This window comes from Odontomachus brunneus, unplaced genomic scaffold (genome assembly GCF_010583005.1).
Source record: "Odontomachus brunneus isolate Ranch 3 - 2012 unplaced genomic scaffold, Obru_v1 Obru_scaffold_176, whole genome shotgun sequence".
NCBI lineage: Eukaryota > Metazoa > Arthropoda > Insecta > Hymenoptera > Formicidae > Odontomachus > Odontomachus brunneus.
Window position 1 is genome coordinate 1 of NW_022639626.1, and position 5,727 is coordinate 5,727.

At 42.1% G+C, this 5,727-nt stretch overlaps 2 non-coding genes across 2 annotated transcripts; one reads left to right on the plus strand and one right to left on the minus strand.

Moving 5' to 3' along the window:
* The first annotated feature begins 4,513 nt into the window (after positions 1–4,513).
* Trnav-cac lies at positions 4,514–4,586 on the plus strand. The gene has a single exon. It is a non-coding gene; the product is annotated as a tRNA-Val (tRNA).
* A 61-nt stretch (positions 4,587–4,647) lies between these two features.
* Trnav-cac lies at positions 4,648–4,720 on the minus strand. Its single transcript has one exon. It is a non-coding gene; the product is annotated as a tRNA-Val (tRNA).
* Between the last annotated feature and the right edge of the window lie 1,007 nt (positions 4,721–5,727).

The following is a 5,727-nucleotide window of genomic DNA, read 5'->3' on the forward strand; positions in this document are numbered from 1 at the left end:
ATCAGAACTGCAAGAAAAATGGCACATTTTGAAATATGGTGCGCCAAGTTCACACAAGTAAATTCTCCTCCCTTTCCCTGCGACAAACGCGCGTGTCCTCTTCCTACAACTTTCATTTTTTATACTGTATGCTCCCGTGTCTGTGTGCATGGACACGCTTGATTGGAATTCGCCGCTTCATTTCCTCATTAAGTTTCCTTTAAAGTCAAAGAATACGATTCAATATCTTCGACTCCGAGCCACGCACAAATCTCATACGATCGCGATCGAAGGTTTCGTCGGTGAAGGCGAGTCACCCACGTGAATCACCCCGATCGTTCGCAAGATTCGCCAGAATCGGGACGATAATGTCGCGATAAAGGATCGGCTCTTTATTCACGATTAGCGAAGTCGTAAATTTCCCCGAGCGTATTCCAACGGATCAACTGACAGCTTGCGAAATCTAAAAAAAGCGAGGAGGAAAATCTCAAACAACAACGTGCGGAACCCTAATCGATCGGCGCCCTTGACATGTGCTCTGGTTACTCGTGGCGAGTCAATGCCAAAATAATTACACGCAGCAATCTACAGTGGCGAAATGGCTCGGAACGAACCGCTCGTTTAACCTTATTAGACATCATCATCAAACATACGTGTACACATGCCAATTATACGCGCGCACAATCGACCGCCCTAGTTACTTAATTTCCATTCAGTGGGAAAATGGTAAAAACACAATCTGTTTGTATGATCTCCGAAAACTCGAACTTTCCTTGCCATCTTCGTCCCATTTAGTCCCTCGATATCGTACCAAAAGTCATAATATTGTCTTATATACTTCTACGTATGAAGAAGATATTACGATAAAAAATTTTGTAATCTTAGACCGTAGAGAAATTATGAGCAAAATTGCTGTATGTTTGTTTAAAATGTCTCGGACGTTTGATCTCTTGCTACAAAATTATTGTAATTACTTGAATGTTTTAGTCATGTATCGCACATTCAGTAAATCGTCAACCTACCATTTCTACGCTAAGAGAAAAGATCTGAAAGAAAAAAATACCTATTCAATAGGTATTAAATGTAACACACTAACTTAAGTAAGAATTCTTGCATTATAACAATTTCGTGAAAAGCTAAGGTTTGAAGAAAACGTATATTATCTTATTTGAGAAATATTTTAAATCAGTAAAAATAAAAACATATTAGTACCAACTGAAAAAAAAACTCTGTTTTCTACTCCTTAGATATTTTTCTTTCCAAATGTACAGTAAATTTCTACTGTAATGTCAGAATAGTCCAGCTCTCCGAAAAAAGAAACATTGTAAAGTGAAATATAATCGTATTGTTATTTTTACCGCAATATTTTTCCCGTGTACGCGCGTACATATCTCCTGACATTGTGTGCTTCTTCAAATATTAATGAAACGACACAAAGAGCTTATAGGGTCAGGAAGGTGCACGTACTTAGGTACCGGTGTGGTCGTCACTTATGCCCCCCGTGGCCTATATACAGCTTGTATCCTAGCTAGATGCCTTTGGCACGTGGCGTGCTCCCTCGCGCCAGCTCAGTGCCGAGATAATTACAATGTTCCGCGTCGTTCACGGACGATCGGGGAAGCGGCGGCCGCGACTCGCCCACGTGCTGTACGCGTCGTGAAACTCGAAAGCGGCCGTTCACGTGGGCCACGTGGTGGGTACCGTCTCACGCTTTCACAACGTGGTCGCCCTGTTCGTTCCGCGTCGACGTGGGTCATCGCCCTCCGCGTCGTCGTATGCAGGTTGTGTAACGCGAACCCAAACAATATGTAGGTCGCGCCTATTCCTCCCGCTTTTGCCGGGCCGGATTACGTCAACGATCGGTGCTCTCCGTTGTCCGAAAAAAAAGAGAGAAAAAAAGAAACGCGTCGCCAACGGAACGGTCCTTCTCTCTTTTATGGTCGCGACTTTGCTCAATTGGACGCTTCCTGCTGGTGTTCTAATTGTTCGTCGCTCTTCAAAAAAAAGACAAGAGAGGAAAAGAAACGTTCGACCTGACTGACACGATACCTGACTTACGCGATGCGTAATTAGGATAAAATGCGCAGCCACGGAGTGATACCGATGTGACCATTATCGCGAGTGTGACGAAACTCTTTGTAATAACGCTAATATCGAAGATAAGATATCGGAGTCCGGTGTTGGCCAGGCGCCCATGTTCGTGCGAAACGACAATGAGCGAATATCGGGTAGCAAAAGTTACTTCCTTCATGCCATTCTTAATGGCACGAGGTAACTTAATACGCTATGTGCAATCACGTTAGCCGCTGATTAGACCACTCTAGTGCCGACGCTCGAGATCGCGCTATCTGCTCCACGAATGCGTATCGAGTTTTCGATAGTAGACGCGATGAAATCCATGCGCGCCCGGCATGTCGATACAAATAACGTCGGAAGATAAACGGCTGACCTTGTTGGGCGAAGAATCGATAAGAGTTGTAATTCACATGTCGCAGCCTTGAGCTGTGTATACGTGTGTGCATTACTACTACTACTCGTGCGCCACCTTGAATCGATTAACTCGTGATAATCCGTCCGAGCGATCTCGCGATTAATTTCGGAATCGATTAGCCGCGAATTGCGTTGCGCTCCGTGGGAATCGAGCCGACTACAGCCGATTCCGCGACACGTCGCCGAGCTCGACTGAGGCGAAAACAACCGGCGGTCAAATCGACGAAACGAAACAGCAGATCGCGATGATATAATGATAATTACATGTAACGAGAGCAGAGCGCGGCGGGATTCTCAGAATTGGACTTTAGCGTTCCGCAGTGTTGACACACGAGAGCGCCGAATATATTACGTGTACGCAATCTTCGTGAAATTTTCCCTTGCGCGAAAAATAAGTTGCGTACGTGCTCGCACGAGTGACCGCGCATAGAACGCGCTCGTACACACATCTGCTATTTTGTGTGCGTCGAATACGCCGAGTCGAGGACGCTCATGCTTATTATTATTTTATTTGCGGAGCGAGCTGGTTTTCGCGCAAAACTCGTCGCGCGAACGTGATGCAACCGCGCGCGAACCATGGTGAGTCGTGCAAAGAGCGCGCTTTCCCCGAGATATTTCTACGCCGATTAAGAGCATCCCCGGACGTCGAAATCCAGGAAGATGAAGAGATCAGCGAGAGAGTTTCGCGGGTTGCGCTCTTTTCTACCGTCGGGTCAACGGGTCACCCACGCCTCGGCTATTCGGGCCCCGTCGTAATAGGGAGCTCGATGAAATGGCCGAGAGTTAGTTAAGTTTGACGGGCTGTGTGCAATTTTATATCGGAAATCGTACTCTTCTCCCTCGGGTTTCGCATTCCGCGAAGTATGAAAAGTCAATTTTTCCGTGGCAGAATGTAACCGAAGACCAACCTTCGCGCCAAATCTTTTGCAATCTTGTGCATCGAACAGCTCGTTTACTTTGATTTACATCGAGTTGACGTTAACATGTTCATTACCACGATTCACCTGCTGAACTCTCTCTACCTTCGTGTATTTTATTTTTTCAGATTTTTCACGCGATTGTGTGAAACAGATTTAGTTTCATAACATGGACATAGAAAAAGGAATTTCTGCTCTCACACACACATGTGGTCTCTGCTGAGAGATCGTTGCGTCACACGTATGTGACGTTGGCGGTGAACGTGTTTTAAGTAAACAATGAAATCTTCTCTCGCGTTGGTAAAGGCGCGACTGGAATTCAATTCTACCAAAATGCGGCGGAGCGATGCAATCGAGATCGCTGGCGTGGTGCAACGTGCCGTTCGTTGCTGCAACCAGGAAACAAAACGAGACGGAGTGGAATTGAAAATTTCTCGCGATCGTGACTGCTGTGAATATGCCAATTTACGAACGAGGAAAGGGCAAAGAGCCGCTGTGATCCCGCGAGATATAACCGAAATATAAATCGTACCGCGCGCTCAAAGGTCGAAGGATTACACTAGACGAGCCCAGTCGTAATTAATGCTCAAATTATATGAAATCTCTCCGATTATTAAACTCGATAGTTCGCAAAAACATTTATCATTCCCCTTTCTCTTTCCTTTTCTAATTTTATAAATACCTCGATGTGACCGACATCACGTTTTTCTCTCTTTTTCTCTTTCTAAATAAGCAAATAAATAAATAAACGCGAACAACAATGCGTAAGCGGCGAGAGCTACCACAGCATTCAAAGAGCAAAACTGCGAGAGATGCAACGAGCGTGCACTTTCTCTCTAGTAAAAGTAAAAGTTGCTGCTATCGCCGGCGATGAATGCGATCCAGCAACGAGTTCAGCATCGTGATCGCTTTACTCCTCTTTCGGGACACTTTCCCTCGCGTTTAACTGCCACAGATAAATTATTTCACGAAGAACGATATATATTAATCGCCTTGGCCTCCGTGACGTCGACGGTAACTCCCTTTATCGACATTTTAATTGAGACACATGTCGCCTGTTTGTTGCACGACACGAAATCTGCCCACGTGTCTGGCCCTGATGTCGAATAAGCGCTTGGAGTTTCAACGTTTCCGTAGTGTAGTGGTTATCACGTGTGCTTCACACGCACAAGGTCCCCGGTTCGATCCCGGGCGGAAACATCTCTTTTTGAGGTCTAAAATTTTGCTGTTGCCTGCAAAAATTTTCGCCACGAAAAAAAACTGTTTCCGCCCGGGATCGAACCGGGGACCTTGTGCGTGTGAAGCACACGTGATAACCACTACACTACGGAAACGTTGAGACTTCTACCGCTATTTTAAGTAGACGACCGTGCCAGCGAGTGAACGAGAGTGAAGACACGATACTCGAATATAAATTTCACACGATGTTTGTCGCGTACGGCAATTACGTGAATTGCAAATCTTTCGCATTAAGTATGTGTTAATTAAACCATGATTAATAAAACCGTGAATCGAGATACCATCAGGATCTGTTTGAATTTAACCTCTTCAATGGTGATTTAAAGCAAATATTCCAATAAATTAAATAATAAGAAAGCACGTTCAGTTTTACATTTTTATTAATAAATAATTATTACAATTACTAGCAAATTTTTATTAATTAATAATTACTTTTACTGCATGGAGATATATCGGAAAATAATAGGAAACGAAATAATTAAGAAATGTCAATTATAATTTTAATGAAATATATTAAATAATGTCGGTATTACCAATAATTGAAATGAAAAATCGATCATATTTTATTTACCGAATAATACTTTACTCAATCATTGAATGTACGCATTAAATAATATTACAAATTGGCATGAAGAACAAATATCTTTTAACAAAATTTTAGAGGCTTTGTTTTAGAAATATATTGTTAACATTTCAATGATTTGGATATTGTTCAATTATTGAGACATTTATTTTAAAATGACTGCATTTGCCAGGGTGAATTTTTGTTTAATAAACATTTAGAATATTTTTACTATTTTTCTTGAAGAATTTTGAAAAATAGAATATAAAATATGTCTAGTTCTCATTAGTAATTGAAAGAGAAAGTGAGAAAGAAACATAATAGCTTAGATAAATCAAAAGGAATTTAATATTTTATGACAAAATTTTTTACATTTCTCATTAGTAATTTTCTCATTAGTAATTTTGCTAAGAGAAAGTGAGAAAAAAACATAATAGCTTAGATAAATCAAAAGGAATTTAATATTTCATGAAAAAATTGTTTCCAAGCATGCCACTTGAAGGGTTAATATGTTCACTACACACGCATCAATTTTCACAA